The sequence below is a fragment of the Gymnogyps californianus genome, chromosome Z (assembly GCF_018139145.2).
Source record: "Gymnogyps californianus isolate 813 chromosome Z, ASM1813914v2, whole genome shotgun sequence".
Lineage (NCBI taxonomy): Eukaryota > Metazoa > Chordata > Aves > Accipitriformes > Cathartidae > Gymnogyps > Gymnogyps californianus.
This window is the reverse complement of record NC_059500.1, coordinates 64,924,407-64,942,924: the sequence shown is the minus strand read 5'-3', so window position 1 is coordinate 64,942,924 and position 18,518 is coordinate 64,924,407.

The following is an 18,518-nucleotide window of genomic DNA, read 5'->3' as shown; positions in this document are numbered from 1 at the left end:
ATTTGTAATCAGGCTTTAACTTCCAAGAACAGAATTTTGTAGTTTTTGTGATTTCTTTTTGGTTTTGTTGCAGCACTCAAATCTCCCAGACTGGACTAGGAGCTCATTGTCTTGCTGGTTTATAAAAACATGTGGAAAAATGCAAACCTTCTCCCAGAATCATGGATCTTAAAAGATTAAAGAAAATGGCAGACAAACAATAACATACAAACCAAATAGTTATCATAACCGTAGACTAATGCTCCCTCATTCTTTACATTATCATTGTCTACTCCTTTCTTCGTCACTTTCCTGCCTCTTTTCTTTTGCCCTTCCTTTCTTCTGTAATTGTGGCCACTTGTCATTCAGCCTGTAAAGGTTAACTTAAATATATTTTGTCCATAGTTAATTAAGCAGTGGGAGAATCTCTTGGACATATGTATGTACTCAAGATTGGGTTCAAGTCATGTCAGTATCAACATATCCTGAAACACATAGGCTGCTCCTGTTCGTATTTTGGTGCCTTTTCTGAATAGATCCTTTATGAAACTGCTTGCTAGTATTTGCTCCAAAGTTCTAGTTCATAAAGTATTACTTGAAGTTTATTATATGGCTGTCTGTGATAATCAATATCAACTAAAGGAACAATTCATTCGCCAGCGATAGTTTGTTGAACAAGATGCATTAACATTTTCACTGTCCTGATATTTTATACGCAGTCCTTAGCAATATGAATAAATGTATTTCAGAAATGCTTATAAATTCTTATGTCATTCATTAATCACCTGATAAGCTTGAATCAAAAGGAGCCATTAACAAATTACTTTTAATACATTGGATTTGATGAAAATCTCTCAGATTACGTTGACATTCTCCTGGTAGGTTCCTGCTGGCAGCTTCATACTGTATATCACATGCATGTTAACATGTAACAGCAATAGTATATACAGGTTCTTTTAAATTAAATGTTTGAAAAACATCGGTATGAAGTTGGGTAATCTCATCTTTGGATGTGAGTGCACTGTTCTCCCATGAGCTGATGGTGGATAATATAAGCTTTGAGAGGAGGGTTGGACCACAGTGCCTTCAGAGCTTTCTTTCTAAATTATTTCCTAAATTACAATTTACAATTCTATGGTAATCATTAGCTTATCACTGAAGACCGGGCTATTAGTCTATGTACTACGCAATGTATACTATTCATAGGGTTACTGGAATATATTCAACATGTCTTTTTAGATTTTTTTTCATGTTACATTTATGCATACCTTATTACAAATTTAATTGTGCATCACTTAGAATATGCATACTTTATAGAGACTCAGATGACCATTAATGCCTGGAAATACATCAATACATTCACAATAAGCACCCATCTACTTTGGAGCGATTACAAGTTTATTGTGAAGATGTATTCCATATCTCATTTTGAAAAAAGCTGGCCTATAGTGCCTTTGCATACCATTCCCACCCCTGGGAAAGCTCCTCGAATGTTGTGTAAGCTATGGTCTAAAGTTGCTTTGCAGGTTATTTGTAGCTAAGGGTTTCTTAGAACATTCAGTGTTCTCAGGAATGACCTCGTAGTTGCTGTCTCTCTGTTCTCCTGCAGTGTTTTAGGTGTCAGGCTCTCCTTTTCCTGCCTTGTCTTCCTTTAGAGCTTTTGTTTATTTATTTTTTTCTTGCTTGCTCCACTACATTTCCTTCTCCTGACTTTTGCATCTGGCTTTACTTAGTGTCGTCCAAGGTATGTCCCAGTGTCAGGAGGCAAATTTGGTAAGGTGGGCTGGTATCACAGCCTGTGATCTATGGGAACCCTTGCCACAGACAGAAGTACTAGGAGCAGATACAGACAGGGAAGAAAAGGAAGATGTGATTAACAAGCTACTGCTCTCACTGCCTGAGTTAGGACTTGGTGGCAGCCAGAAACTAGTACCTCACCTACAGATGAGCTATTGACTGTATGGTGATGGGATCTTGCCCCTTGGGAAGCAGCAGTTCCTGGCTCCTGCTGAGTTCCTTCCAGCAAGTTCAACCACTGACTTAGAAAGAAAAATACAATCTGACATATAATCCTTCACAAGTTGCTGACCCTTGTATCTGAGGGATGAGAGGAAACTAGTCTCAGTGTTCACACAGTTCTTTTCTCTATAAGCAGTAATTCTTTGTCCACAGCCTTAAAAAAAAAAAAAAAAGTCTCGGTTGAAGACAGAAAGTACAGTCTCATTTCTGTGTGTAAGAAATCCCTTTTACAGATGATTTCATTCAGCCGTGTCTGGCGTGAATGTAACAATTGTTTAATAATGTGAAGCCTTAAATTATATCCAGCTGATTCTGTAGGGGGATTTTGCAGGCAGGAAGAAGTTAATTATCCAAAGCTGGATCCAGATCAAGATTAGGCTTATTGGCTCACACACTGTAAGCCTGATAGCTCTAAAGTGTTAACTGACATACTTTTTTTTATATCATTTGTGAGTATGTGCTATGCTGTAAGAAGGTACTTTTCCAGCCAGCTCAAGAAACAAATTTTTGCCTGCTCATTAATCAATTACGCTTTTCTTGAGAAAAGGAATGTAACCTAACATAATACTCCCAACAGTTACTGCAAAAAGATCTAAGTAGAAGCTTTTCAGGTCATGATTTAGGATTTTTGAATGACTTTTCGTATCATGGATGCTGGCTCTTAGATGAAAAAGTTCTGCTGGTAATAACCTTAGGACTGTTTTTTTTTTTTTCCTCAAAACTAGTCAGAGTCAACATGACCAGTATGTTTTCAGTGTTCTCATTGGTAGTAATGTAAAGTCGTCTTGATGTTATGAATATCTTGAAGAATTATAGCCAGATTTGCATCATATTAAGGGCTAGCTGATTTGGTTCCTGAACTGTGAAGTGAAACTTACTGATAAAATTCTAGACCAGTGTCCTGGTTTCGGCTGGGACAGAGTTAACTCTCTTCTTAGTAGCTGGTACAGTGCTGTGTTTTGGATTTAGTGTGAGAATAAACAAGTGTTTTAGCATTGACCCTATAGGGTAAGGATGTTCTCTGAGGAATTAAATCTTCAGCCACCATTAGAAAGTTAAGCATGAGTATGAATGTATGTTAATCCTAATTCTGATTTTGTTTAAATCAATAGGAATTTGCTGTTGAGTTCAATAACAGTTGGACCGGACTCCCATTGTCAAATTCTGCAGGGTTCTGCTGACCTCTACTAACCCCTCTTGTTTATATGGAACCTAAGCGATCAGTACCATGAATTTGTAATGATTTACAGGAAAACACTCAAGAATATGAATTGTCATAAGAATTATCTTACTCATCTTTAACTTACAACTTGACTTAACACACTGGTTAAAAGATTTTAGAGGTTATAGCCTGTACTTAAAGTGAAGTTGATATCCCCTTCTAAAGTAACTTTAGGGAGGATGAAACTCAGACTCATGAAGGAGTGGAAATAAACCTGTCACTGCGCTTTTAAGACAGGTTGCTGCTCGGAAATAATAATAAGAAGAAATACTTATTTGTAATTATAACAGGCAAGACGTTTTGAATTACCTACAGACATACAGGATCATTGTGAAAGTATCTTGAACTATTCAGAAACTTTATAAAATACTGCTATACAAAAGTGAAGTTATTCCAAGATCCAGTAGTATCCTTTCCCCCCCCCCCCGCCATGTTGTTAAAGTTAACTGAGGAGAAAAAGTGTTCTAGGATATTTAAAGCCTATATCTGGTAAGAGAAACCCTTACTTCAGCAGCAACCTTCTTATCCTAGATGAGACTTTATACTGTTAATGCAGTGTATCTGTGTTAAATGAGGTTGATGTATACGTGCTAGTTTTGTAGAACTAATTTTTTGCAGATGAGTCTAAAATGCAGACAAAAAATGACATCCCTCTGGCAGACAGAATTCATTTTCTGCAAGGGAATTTCATCTGTTGTGTGCACATAAAATGTAATGCCCAAATAATGTTTTGTGAAAGTTACCCATGTACAAACGGAGACTGAAAAACAGTTTCCTCAGAAAAGCTTAATGTATAAAAGAAGAAGTAGGGGGAAATTCTGGTCTCACTGAAGTTAAATTTTTTCCATTGTCTTTTACAAGGTCAGTTTTCATCTTCAGTTTTCCAAAAATAGGCTACCCAGGTGAGTGAGATCTAACCAAAAAATGTAAAGAAAAGTCACGATAACAGAGGTCTTCTACATTTCAAGCCTTTAACAGTGCATTTTTTACAGTGTGTGTCTTTTCAGTTACTGTTGATTTTTGAAACATATCTTTATTTTTGAAACATTGATGACAGCACTAGTGTCAATTCCTTTATGAAATGAAGCTCCAATAAAATGGTGAAGTGAAATGGAAAAACAAGAAAACAAGGACAGGATGCTTACTGCTTGACTGACTGACATACACACAGCTTGAAAGGAAAGGAAACACAGCAAATCCACTTCCTATTCGAGTCAAACCCTAGTGCTAAAAAAAGAACTAGGGATAATAACAGCAAAGTAAGTTGTCTGAAAAGGGCCACAAATTGTCAAGGTAAAAAGGAGGAAAAGGCAAGTAACAAGATTATTGAAGAGATACAGAGCACATTGTGGCTCTGTCAACCATATTTTGGCTATGTATAATTTGTGTATAAATTTTAGCTTCTGCAAGAAAAAGAAAAAATATCTTTTATTATTTACCTTACACAAAGAATGTTATAAATTGCTTAAAATAAGTTGCTTTAAGCAATAAATTGCTTTAAACCCCCACCAAATTTTAACATTTCAGTTTTCTCTATTTCTTGCACTAAAGCGTCTGGGGTTTCTGTCAGTTTTTGATTACATTTGTAAAATGGGCATACAACTCACTCTCCTGTGAAAAACAAACATATTTCTCTAATTATTATTAATGTGTTATATTTCCTAGGTCACTTCTTTGAATTCTTGCTGATGATAGTACTTGCCTACTTGTGTAAAGTATCTAAAGACCTGAGGTGACTGTAGTAGGTACAGCAAACATTGTTTTGTCTAACGTTGATATGGGAAATGCTTCCTAGCCCAGCAACTAATAACACAGGAATGAGATTTGATAGTGCTGTCATCTTAGTCTAATGTTGATTGTGGTATACTAGTAGTAGAGTCAAACCCTGCACCATTCCCCTCAGATACAAGTTTGTTAAGGCTTTTCCTAGCAGCTTGTATTTCCTAGGCAACAATCAACATTTAAGTGGGGTCTGACATGCATTTAAATGAAAGGTTTGAATTTGTGAGCCAGACTGTATAAATTTACTGACTCCAGACCTTTCAGAATCTGTAAAATTTTCAGGTTTTTGGGCCATCTGGTATTTTGCTAAGCTTGATCATCAAGCAAAGCCCTTTGTGTTCTCCACTAACCATCTGGCAGCTATCTGAAGATTTAGTTTCCCAAACCATAATTTCTTTCCAGTGCTAAGCCTAGGAGGACGACTAGGGGCCTCCATTGGCGTCTGCTTTTTTGTTATTTTAAAAAATTACTTCCAGTATTTCTGCCCAGTACTTAGCATCCTTATTTACTTTAGAGTATTTCCAGCAGATGGGGAGGAATGTTCCATTTTCCTCACATTCAGCACATTTCCAAAGAATGCTGATTTCTTTTTTTGGGCTGTAATGGTACAAGATACCACTGGAATAATATGTTTCATAAGGGGTTTTTTTGATGGTTGCACTTCTTGATGATCCTAGAGATCTCTTAGATGCCACTGTTCATCATCTTACCTCGTGTTGCTTTGACTATGCCATAAAAGCAGAAGCGTAGTCTGGAGAGCCAGTCTGCTCTGAAGAGGCACTCCACGTCTTCTCTACTGCCTCTCACAGCTCTGCATTCATGAAAACCGTGCTAACCATATCCGACAATTACAAGTTAGAAAACAAACAACTGCTCCAGCTTGCAAGAAGAGTAAAATAGTGCTCAATTGCAAGGTAATGAGAATCGTTGAAAAAGCAAAACAAAACAATGTTATCTGTAGTTTTTCTCCTGGTTTGGAAGAGTGCCAAATTTGCATGCCATGGAGGCTTGCAGAAGCTTTAAGTTATGAAGACTAAGTCTATATTTTTGGTAGTGCTTTGTGTCAGTGACCTGGCTTCCACACCCTCTGCTACAATATACAGGATTTATATTCTAAATATATGAATCAATACCATTGCAAGGCTGGAAAGCACAAACTTGCCATGCACTTAGCAGTGTTGTGAAACCAGTGAAGCTATGTTCAAGTTATGTTGACATTGAAGTAGTTTACTGTTAAGGGTGATGAGGATGGTGCTGTACTTCACCTTTGTAATGTAATGTCAGAAAGAAGAAAAACTGCTGCTTTCCACTGTACATTTTGTGGCCCACTCTCAAGTTGTACCTAGGTAAGATTATTTTAAGGAGTGTTCTCAGCAGCCAGATTAGTACATTTGCAGTGAAACAATTCTGTTCCAAGCCTAGGAAGTACGGACAAGAAATAAAATAGAAACATTAGTCTAAACTTCATGGTTAAATAATTATTGCAGTTAAAATAGCTAGGTAGCAGGGTAGGTAGCAAGGTAGTGTAGCAGGAAGTCTGCCTTCCCAGTTTTTCATCAGCAGATTTATCCAGATCAGGTCTTATATCAGTTCTGAATAGACTGAAGTCAGTGTAGTTTAGAAAGCTGTCATAGGGGTTTCTGAACCTTTTCAACGTATGGTAAGAGAGGCTGTGGGTAGTGTAGCTACATGATAGGCTTCTCTGTATATGCATAGAGAATTATTACGCAGGGGACAAATTAGGCTGAAATAACATTAGTGGGGAAAGTCCAGGGAAGGACCATGGGAATAGGTCACGGTTTCTAATCTTTCCAGGCTGCAGCACAAGCAGAAGCTGTTTCAGAGTGTGTTCTGGAAGAGAGGATGTGGAAGGTTGTGCCGTCCTCAGGGAGCTCATGATTTGGCAGGTGAATTCCCCCTTCGCAAACATGCTCATAGCCTGTAGCTCCTGGCATCTTGCCTCTTTTTCTGGTTTGAAAAGGGAGGGGTGAATTTCCATGTATAAAAGTACCTCTGTCTACAGTTCACCTCAAATAGTTGTTGAGCAGCTGCCACAGTTTCTAGCTGGCCTTAAGCCTCAAACTCTGTGACACAGAAACTTTTTTCCTAAAAGCACCAGGGAACATAAAATATATATTTTTTGTGATTTTTTATAGAAACACTTGATCTACATTGGAAATATTGTTCAGATACAAATTGGAGTTTGTCCTAAAGAGGATGAGAAATATTTGGGGGAAAAGATGTTTGTCTTTCTATTTTCACTTTCTACATTAAATCATTCAAAGCTTGTGGGTGCTGATTATAGTATTTCCTCTTTACTTCTTGTAATGCTCTTCTCTAACACAAACACTCATGTAAGCATTGCTGCAAATGGATCTGTCATGTATTTCTTTTTTTTTTGACCTCAGGAGTGTAAATGAGTCTAAAAAAAGAGTTTTAAAATTCTAAAAATTTCAAATATTTGGAAGAATGCTTAAAATGCTTTATAATTCTAACAAAACATCAAGAATTTATACTAAACATATCTTGAAGCTCTTGTGACATGAGACAAAAAGGGTTCTGAAAGCTCTGCTACCCTTACCTGCTAGTATGCATCCCAGAGCTCTACAAATGTTATTTTAAAATTGACTGGAACAGTTGAAGCTAAATCGCTTACTTGATTCTGACTGGCCCAATGTGCCTCTACAGTGATTTCACACTAGCATATGCAAGAATCCAAGCAGCTGTATTTTTCAGCTGGCCTTGTAGTACATGTCCTACACCAAATCCAATCTTCTATTTTAGAGAATACGTTTAAATCTCTGGCTTCTAAAAATAGTAATGCGAATGAGGTAATGAGTAAGAGATGCTCTGCAGGAGGATTAAAGAGCACTCTGTGTAAAAGATCCTTTGAAAGGGTGAAGTTATGTAACTGTTGAAAGGACGTGGATTTCTTAGTTTATATACATTTCTGACATTTGGAGGAGCACAGGCTGTTATCATTGATTTAAAAATAGCTAATACTTAGAAACAGCCTAAGGAATTATGCGTATGTGATGATTACATTTTATCCACTGCTAACATGCAGCCACCTCCTAGGGCGGAACACAGTGACTGTTAAAAAGGGCTTATCAGCACTACAAGGGTTGTGTGTACCTGTGTTAATAGACCCATCCTGCCATTTCACAGTGAGAAAGGTGAAGTTGTATGCACACTTCCTAGTAGATAACTAGGAAGGATGGGCAGTGCATATGCAATGTCTGTAAAACACTGATAAAATCGCACATTCAGATAAAATGAGAATATGACGATATAAGCTTATGAAAATCAAATAGCAAGGACGTTAGTCTTATTTGGAAGACCCTGCTGCATTGCAATGACAATATGAAGGGTTTCAGTCTATTTGAGAATTAAAAGGCCCCAAGGGAGTAGTGCTACAGGGAAAACAACAACCAGAGGTGTAAGAAAGAGAAAGCAGACCTTTCACACTTGAATGGTTTCATCAAAGTGTCATTTAAAGCACCATTTATTTCATTCCTGAATGTTTTTTCACAGAGCTCACATAAAGAAAAACACAATGGGGAATGAAGTTCATGACTTTTATGATTTTCTTACCATAGTTCTATGGAGAAATGGGCAAATTTTACAACATGCTGTCAGCAAATGTTCTTTCTGATTCATGGATGTCAGAAATGGATAGCTTAGCCTTCCTTTTTTGAAATAACATATCTTTCTTTTACAGCTGGAGGATCTGAAGCAAGGACATAGAAGAAAAAAACACTCCCTGCTACTATGTAAGCTTCATATCCTGCTGAGCTGTTTTGATAACCAGAGTGACTGATATTAATGGATAATGACATGAGAATACCACCATTTTCAGTCATGAACTGCAAACAGGCATCTTATTTTCAATTTCAGAAAGCTACTAACAATACGTATGGCTGAATCAAGAAACCAACCAAGACATCTTTGCTGTATCACCTTGACCAAATTGTTTCATTTCACCGCTGCTGTTAGGCTTGCTACTCTATGTGTAGCCTGCTTATTTCAGTTCTAAATTTTGGGATTACAGGGTCTATTTCTTGTAATGTGTTTGCACAGTAAGAAGCACAGTGAGATTTAAATCTTCACTGGAATGTCCAGGTGCTACTTTGATACAAGTAAATAAATTACAAACAGTTAAATAAGTAGTCACATCTTATGTATAACAGATGGACTTTAGTGCAATTAGAGTCTAATGGAACAAGAATGAATAGCAAAAGATTTGCCTGCAGCTTGGGAGAGGACGGATGCAGTCTGAGGCAATGCTGGCTTCTGCCACAAGCTGTATTTCCAGTTATGCTGACTGCAAAGTGAAAGAATATTTTGCATAATGGAATTTGCATTTTTTTTTTCTGTTTAAGCCAACCACACAAATCACACCCTAAATGGTTTCTCTTTTATAAATCCCAGTACAGCTTACTGTCACGTGCCCCGCTGCTCAGTGACATTCCACTCTCTCATAAATGTATTTATTGGTTACTTTCTTAAACTCTTGCTAGAGGCTATTAAGACTACTTGCCAGTAAGATCTTAATTTAAATTGGATAAGTATTCCCAGAAAGTCAAAACTGTTAGCACAGTCCTGGCACTATATGGCACAGCTGTACAATGCTAAACAGTTTGCACGTATACAGAACACATTCCTGAGGTGGTGCCTGAGCCAGCTGTGTTGGTGCTGACCAGTGTGAACGGGTGGTGTGAAAATCAGTGTATGTTCACAGCAGAAGGTGGCCAGGAATCCACAAGAAAAGGGAGAGTCACTGTTAGGATGACAATGGGAAGAGAAGAAATAAGCTCCTCTGGCTCTGCCTGGAAAGCAGGTTCCCATTTTTGAACACAGAAACTGGAACTATATTCTGGTGTTTGTTTCTTTGTATGTAGGAAGCATAACCCTGCAGATATTCTTGAAAAATAATCAGATCAAGTCAGAGACCATGCTGCTACCTCTCGTGAATATCTTACTTTGATTTATTTGCTAGTTACTTAGGATCCGGTGGCAATAGTTGCTTTCACAACTACTGTGAATACCTCCTTGAAGCTCTTGATTTAGCTCAAATCACATTGTGAGCTTCACCTTGGAAACGTGGCATCTTGTGGTTGTTCCTCAGTTCCTTCCTTCCCCCTTGGCAACAGCTTTCCAGAGTGCCTCTGTATGGGCACATGGGACTCAGAGCTCAACAGTTTGTCATCTTTCCTTCCATTTTGTTGCTGTGCTGCTGTGTTGTGCCGAACTAGGCACTACTGTTTCCTCTTTGCAGAGGGTTGGGGTAGCAAGGGTAAGCCTCAGGAAGCAAGTTCTGATTTAAAAATAATGTATCTATCTTACTAATCCATTGAGGAAGCCACTGAAATAAGTGAAGGTAGCGTACCATTTTTATAAAGAAAGCGACATTTTTTTCAGAGTACACAGCAGAAATGGCTGGTGATCTGAGATAGCTGGTTTTGTTTTCCTAGAATTTCAACATTCATCTGACACTCCTTTACCGTTAAAAACAAAACAAAAAAACACCCAACCACCCCACATCACCAAGTATTCTTATTCAATGTTTTCTTACTCACTGTACAGGCAAGACTACACACTCTGGGAGACCTGCCCAGGAAGACTGGGTAATCAGTTTAAAAATGATACTGACAGTTTTAGTCCAAAAAAATAACACCTGAACAAATACATGTCATTACACTGAGGTGATACACCATACCTTGATGTACTGGAAATAATTACAGCTACTTGATGTTGTGTCATGGCTGTTTGAGAGTTCGTATGATGTGGTGTGTTATTTCCAATAATGCATCACATCATTACTGTGTGCTGATGGCATTGAGAAGTTAACACTTTTCATCCTACCATGTGGATAACACTTCAACAGCTACAGGGTCAGTGCTGACTGCTTTCAGGGATCTCCTGTAAACAGAAGAAAGGAATACTCCCCAGCAGAATTCAGTCTCTTGAAGAAATCCAGATGGCTGCCAAATCAAAAATGTCACTAGGGTGTTTTTCTCCCTAAAAATTCTCTCTTGAGCTAAGATATGATTTCTGTTATGAAAATATATTTAAAAATAGGTTGAGAGTCGGTTTCTCAGACTAACTCTAGGATTGAGATTGTTGATAGATGTGCTTGAAAGGAAGTAGTTCACACCTGTGGCGGCATTTCTTTGAAGGTCTCTTTATTTAGAGAACATTTGACACAGATCTCTGACATCTCTCAGCTTCAGGCAACTGAAGAATTAAAATTTTTCTTGAAGAATGTCTGGAATAGAAAAAACAACTTGACAATGTAATACTGTTGCATAGTTAAATAATACAATGTGGTTATGCATAGCAACTAACAGAAAAAAACCCCAAACTCTCTTGTGTGGAATGCAGAATTTGTCACGATCTTGCAGATTGTAAACTTGCAGAAATGCACATGAATGTGAGAATTAGCTTCATGTTCTGACAGAGTTGAGGATGGGCCAGGAGATAAGTAAAGCTTCTACTCATGTAATGGCATATTCAAAAGAAACCATAATCAAGTGAAGGTTAGTGCAGAGAGGAAAGTCTATAGGCTTTATTCACATTTTAAATTAGGATAATTTAAGTCATCGCTTGAAACAATTCATACTTGTTAGGTTGAACTGGCCTAACTGTTGGACTTAGCCCAACATTTGGGTTAGTAAACTAGGATTATGGAGTTTAGAATGTTAAACAAGGGAGTTATGCTAATGTGGATTTTATTTCCATGGGTGAATGTATCTGGGTGGCACAGTAATACAAGAAACTTTTCAGAGTAGACTGCTGGCTGAATCGGAGCGTGTCAGTAAGAACTGAACTCATCCTACAGCTTTCCAGTAGCCTCCGTGGTTTGAGTTGATGATTTTGGTTCAGCTCACAGAAGACAGTTGTATGCACTGTTAGCACTGGCCTTTTAAATCTTAAAGGCAAGTCAAAGAAAAGAACGAAGAAACTTCTGCTTTAGATTTTACTGCAAGAGTTTTCCATTTGTTACAAATGGAGATCATGACAACCCCCGCCTCCTCAGCACTTTCCTGTAGTTAACCTGTAAATACAGCTCTGCATTCCCAAGTGCCAGTCACCCACCGTCTTGTTTGGGTGAAAATGATGTGCTGAGGTGCTTACCACGCGATGCTGCCCAAGAGAGGTTGTGCTGACGTCATGTACGATATTTGGTGTCCCTCCATGGGCAGTACTAAAGGGCAGCAGCATTTCGATTTGGATCAGCTAGAGGATGTGAAACAAAATCATTCTCTGTGAGAATGGCTGCAGCTCTCCTCTGTGGTAACAGTCATTGTTCAGTGACTATTGCGGAAAACCTGCTGTAGGTATTATATGATGAGTTCAGTTAGAATTCACAAAACATGTCAGGAGAGCAGCTGGAACATGCTCTTTACATATTAGCTTGTATAATCTCTTTTCTGTTGTTTGGGATGGCAGAGTGGTACTGTGACTCCAAAATCTCTGCCTGTTCTCTTCCATCCTCTAAGGAGATTAAGGAGATGAGAGGACAAGGAGGATCAAGGAGACAAAGGAAGAGCTAATCTCAGCTGGCAGATAATTTATCCAGTGCAGCTCTATGCCTTTCCAAGCCCAGACAGTAACCACACAAAGTAACTGCCATGAAGAACGTTGTCACTTAATTTTCCTGAAGATAAAGGCTCTTTCTCCGTCCTTTACTACTGCTCTGGGGTTGCGGTTCCTGGCCAAGATCCCCAGCGTCCTGCGTGAACTGTCCATAGCCATGGGTAATGTTGCTTTTCAGACTGTCAGTGATAGCACTGTGACTACTACACACTCCCCAGCAGGAGCTTTGCAGCTGAGCTGGCCAAGGTGGCTTTTGGCCAAGAATAAGCATAGGCCAGTGGCCAGGATCTGCTGTCAGACTCTGACTCCCTGCATTGTGCCCTGAGGACAGCCATTTATAATCTTTACTTTTCAGCCCTTAATTTGATTCCTGCATTTCTCTACCTGATTGTCGTAAATACTGAACGCTCACAAGCAAGTTCCTGTAAGGAGGGAAAACAGAAGCCAGGTTTTGGAGGGTTAACACCTGAGCACTGAAGATAGCCCTCCAACCCCAGTTCTCAGAAGCCACTATTGGAAATTTAGTGTCTAATCTTTCTGCCTTAGTTTCTTCATATGTGACATTGGGGTAATATTATTTACTAGCCTGCTGGGAAGGTTTCAGTGATGGAGTGATTACTTTTTGTTAAGTGCTAAATTTCATTAGAACATATAAAAATATCCTCCAGTTTGCTACAAGATCTCTGTAGTAACCAGGTGCTATCCTCACATAAAAGCTGAGAGGAGAATAAAACCTCTGTGAAAGCAGACTATCTTCCTGTTTACCACCTTATCAGAGAGCACCAGAATTGTGCAAAAACTGGTGCTTGCTTTTTTTCCATTTAGGTAAAGAGCTTACCCTCATTCCTGCCACAACTTTACAGTCTGTTTTTGACAGGTCTGACATGTGCTGATCTTACATTTACAAAAATAACATTGAAAACTGATGTTGATAGATCTGACAGCATTGATGTCAAATGAAAATTTCTTTGTGAAAAAGAATTCAGAAAAGTATTTCTTGCTGTTGTGAACCAAGAGACTTAGGACCTCACAATTACTGTGATTAAGAAGGTGGTGTCTGAATTCTCAACGACTACTCCAAGGAAAGGAGTAATATAGCTGAAAGTCCTGACACACTGCTTTATGCATTTCTGAAACTAAGTAGTATGAGCTCTGCATCAGGAACAGTGTAGGAGAGGCTTGAGCTGTGCTTTTAAAGTGCTTATAAATGCAGCATTTGATTAAGTGTACAGTAGGCATCTATGTAAGAGTGAAAACAATAAAATCCTGATGTAAATTCATTGGGCATAAAAAAACCCCAACAGAACAGAAGGAAGTAGAAGGACAGCAAGGGCACAAATTGCTTCTCATGGCCTATGCTACTGACAAGTCACTACATCTCTGAGTGGAAATTTCCATGCATATTAATTATCATGAACCCTCTTAGTGGGCATGATTGTGTGTCTCATGAAGAAACCTAAGCAATGGCAAATCAGAAGCAGTTTTCCCAAGTTACGTCTTGGAATCCACAATGAAAATAAGATGGCAAATTTATTTACAGGAAAATCAATCTTTTAAAAATGTTTAGCTGAGAGAGAAAGACGCAGGGACAATGACAAACTTCAAGTGGCTTCAATCTGTAGTTTCTAGGACATACTGAAAAAAATGCCCAAATCAACAATGTCAGGAAAATCTCTGTAAGATCACAACATAGTGAACTGTGGAAAAAACACTAGACACTGTAACAGGGGAGGCCAAAGTGCAAAAATATTTTTAGAGTTTTAAGGTTAGAATTTTCAAAAGCATCCAACCCCTTTCTGATAAATTCCTTACACAGGATATCTCTTTGGATCAACAGCTGGAGGGTGAATGAACCTTTAAGAAGCTCCAGACCTCTAGATCAGAAAAAAGTACATCTGTCTGGTGCTAGGAGTTGGACAGAACGGGAGGCAGAGTCTCCCTCTGGGTTAAGTTATCATTTAACAGTTTGGTTTAGCTGTTTTTAGTAATAAATTTCTGCCTTATTTCCAAGAGTCTACCACAAATAGTCACTTCAGAAACAGGACAGGATTGGCAAATTTTAGAAACTGAAAATGCAGTCTTTACAACTGTATATTTAGTATAGTCTTTCTGGTTAGACCTTATATTTTTTCCTTCCTCAGATGATATTTACCCTCAACTTCTGTGTATGAAAGATACAGTCCCATTTCTTTTCAGTCATTTAAGTGCAGCCAACTGTTCATGCACTGTGAGAAGGTCTCCCTTCATAGTTTTCTGTGTACGTGCAAAGCTACTTTCAGCTCAGTTGACAAGCTGAAATCATAGCTGAAGTTTGTGGCACTGTGTGTAAGCAGGGGATCTACCTCTCCGGTTCCTTCCCCTCACTTGTCATCTAACCAAACTAATCTTCCTGATGCGATCTTGGTAGGGAAGACTATGACTGTGGGGTCTTTTGTAGTGATGATAATGGCTGCAGAGACACATTGGGAGGGCTGGACCGAGCCTAGCCTTAGTGCATTGATGTGTTCAGACAGTTTCAGTCTGCTCCTGTGTGGTACAAGGAACTCCACCACATCCTTCTTCCAAAGGATGAGATCCCACACGCTGAGCACAGAAACATGCACAAAGGTGCAGGAAGGCATGTGCATAAAGTCAGCTACTCCTCTGGGACAGGTATGAATACCCCGTTAACTCTGCAGGTTCTTCCTGGTGTTTGCAGAGCAGCGGAAGGTCACACCATGATGCCAAGTACTCTAGAGCACCACAAACAGTGAGATGGGGAATGGAAATTTACTGCAGGAGGCTGTACCATGTACATGTCTGCAGACCTTACGAGGCTCAGTAGCAGCTGCAGAAGGCAGGCCCTTGACAGTGTTGGCTGGCAGGGAGGGAACTTTAGGATCCCGATGGGCCTGGAGTTTATTTCTTGGCTCTGTGTCAAGTGCTTCACATCAAGTACTACTCACTACAAGCCACTACTAGAGGTGGCTTTGATGCTGGACACCTGACAACCTCTGGTCTAAACTGCCTCTGTTGTAATGCTGAGCTTTTCCACCAATAGGGACAGCACAGGAAAATCTTTGCTTTCTCTGAAACTAAGGAACATAGGAAAACCCTATGCAAATAATGAGAGAAAAATTCCACTTTTAAAATACAAAGGCAAATAATGTATACTTTCAATACTTCTGTCTTCTTTAAATCATTATTATAATGCAGATGCAGAGTAACAGGTCTGATGACTCATGATGACCGTATGATCAGATGAGCTCTTATAGCCCTATTAGAATTGTTTGAAAGTTGCTATGCTTTCATGTCCTGAAGTGGTAACTATGATGCTTCTGGTGTTTTGCAGTGGAAAAATATATGGATCGTGCAGACTCCTCTTTGGTGATGGTAGAAGAATGCGGTGTATTTGGGGTGAAGGGACAGAGATCTCCACCTTTGGCAGTGGTAGGGGCATTTAAAATGCTTTATTAGGACTGAATTTTAGAGGACATAGCTTCCTCTTTAGGTATTTATACAAGAAGATTAGCCTGCTCATCAGATACTCTGCTTATCAATAGAATAGCCTTTGAAAGATCCCCATAACACTGGATGATCCTTTGTTTTACATATGAACATTTTTCTCTTTTTTAAATAATGGACTAATGCTAACCCCTTGCACAGTTTACTGGAAGAGTGGACCACTCCATTCAGTATCAATGTATAAGTAAATGGTCCACTGGAATAAAGGCTGCACCATTTTTAATAGCATTTTCAAATTCTGTTCATAAGAATGATATATGGAATGTAGAGTGTGTTCCAGTGAGGAAGTATATTGTGTTTTGGTCAGAAAATGTATCCTGTATGTATATATATTTTCTAAGCTTTCTGTGCCAAGCCAAATTCCCCAGACACCTGACTACTGCAACACTCTATGATTTAACACTCAACTAGTGCCACAGAAGAATGTGCCAGAGGTATTTAATCACTAGACAGAGGAAAAAAAAATCTCTGTCATGACCTACTGACCAGACATTTCTTGGCAATTTGTTAGCCTTTTATTGTCTCTCCTGCCATTATCTTCCAGGAAAGGTCTGAGCAAGAGGTCAGTGTAGCTTAAGTAGGTATTTGTTCATTTGTTATCTTTCATGCAGTATGCTGCAATCAACAGTCTGCTCTCCTCTGAAGGTGAAAGACTTCAACTTAATTTGCCTTGTTTATTTACTGTAGAATTTGGCTATCAAAGCCAAAAGATAAGAATAGTTCCTGGTGGGAACATTTCTGAGAATAATTTTTAGTGCTTTCTATGAGCATTAATTTTTGAAATATCTGTATTTGGTAAACTGTGAACTACTAATTTATTGACAGTCTACAGAAGAAACACATTAGAAAAATGACCTGGATCTTAGTTCAGATTACCATGCATTTAAGACTGTGTCTGTTCATGTAAGTACTGTATTTTATGCTTACCTTTGAACAGGCAGTTAGATTTGCATTCCTTTCCTGAAAAAGTCTGTTTCCTGGGTTGGAGACCCAGGGGAAAAAACATTCCTTCCTAGAAAAAGATGAGGAAAAAAGGGGGAAATGATAGGAAAAAGTCAGCTAAAGGATGTGTCCTGTCAGACAAGCTGATTGTATAGAGAAGAAGCACTGGTAATGTGTGTTTCTACCTTCAAGTGACTGCACCTGAAATTCTGCATTTTTGAAGGAATTTCATTTGAAAGACAGTGTTATCTTTTATCAAAAATTGTTCATTATTCAGATTTGTCCGCCCATGCTGCATTAACAAAGCACTGCTGAATAGGAAAACCAGAAAGCTGATTACTTCCTTTCTGGGAATGGAAGTGCCTAGCCTAAGGCGTGGGGGAATGTCTCTCCCTTTCTCTCTTGCTGTAATACTGGAAACATTTGAAATTTGTTCAAGCCTCTATGGGAAGCCAACACAGACTGCTCCTGTGTCTCTGTCTACAGCATGGAACCGCAGCTGGCAAACAAATGGGCGCCACCACAGCTTTTATATGATTGCCATTAGGCAGCCCAGGACTCTCCTGGTCCTTGGACAGGCAGGGTAACACAAGAGATGAGAGAGATCCACCCCCTCTCTCAAAGCCCATAGTAGCGAGAATCCCCTTCTACTCAGGAAAAAATGGAGTTGCAGCATGTGACCTGCCTCTTTTGAGGCATCCCAGTTGATAGCAAAAAGCTCGGTTTTCTTACCCACTCAAAAGGGCTAGAGTGGCGAAAGAGTTACAAACATTTGACCTCACTGGGATTTCCTTGCTGTGCCATTTGGTCTTCTCTTCCTTCCACACACTGTACCCGTTCCCAAGTAGTGTGTTGAACTAAAGGTAATTAATCTCTGCCAGAGTCGTTACTTTGGGCTCTCACTCTGTGAAGACAAACCTCATTTTCATAATGTCTACACTGACACTTAGGGTTAACATAGAGGTTATTCGCTGCCAGCCAGAGCTGTATGAATTAGTTTTTCCTTCTCCTCTGCGCAGTCTGCACCAAACCCATCTGCTCTGTACTGTTTGATAGTGGCTTAAGGTCTGCGCTGAAGCTTGAAAGTTTCTAGGAACTAATTTATGAACCACTTGCCTCTTGTGTCAGGCCACAGGGAGAGGTACAAAAGGGCTGGAGTCAAGAGAATTTGGGGGCTGCAACTGGTGGAGTTCCAGGGCAGAGAAACTTAGGGACTGTGGAGAGGAGAGCAGCTCAGGCAGTGCCCCTGTGGGGCAAATACCAGTCTGCTACACTGTAGGAGGGACTCTGGACTTTTCAGTGAGGCTGGACTGAGCAGGACTGGTCAGGTGCAAAGACACAGCATGCCAGAATTGATTTTTCCTTTAACAGAGCATGCTTCTGTCTTGCAGTATTTTTTCCATCTAGCCTCAGGGACTAGGTTGCCTGTCAGGCCCAAGCACATGAGCTTTTTACTGTCATGGGTTTCAGC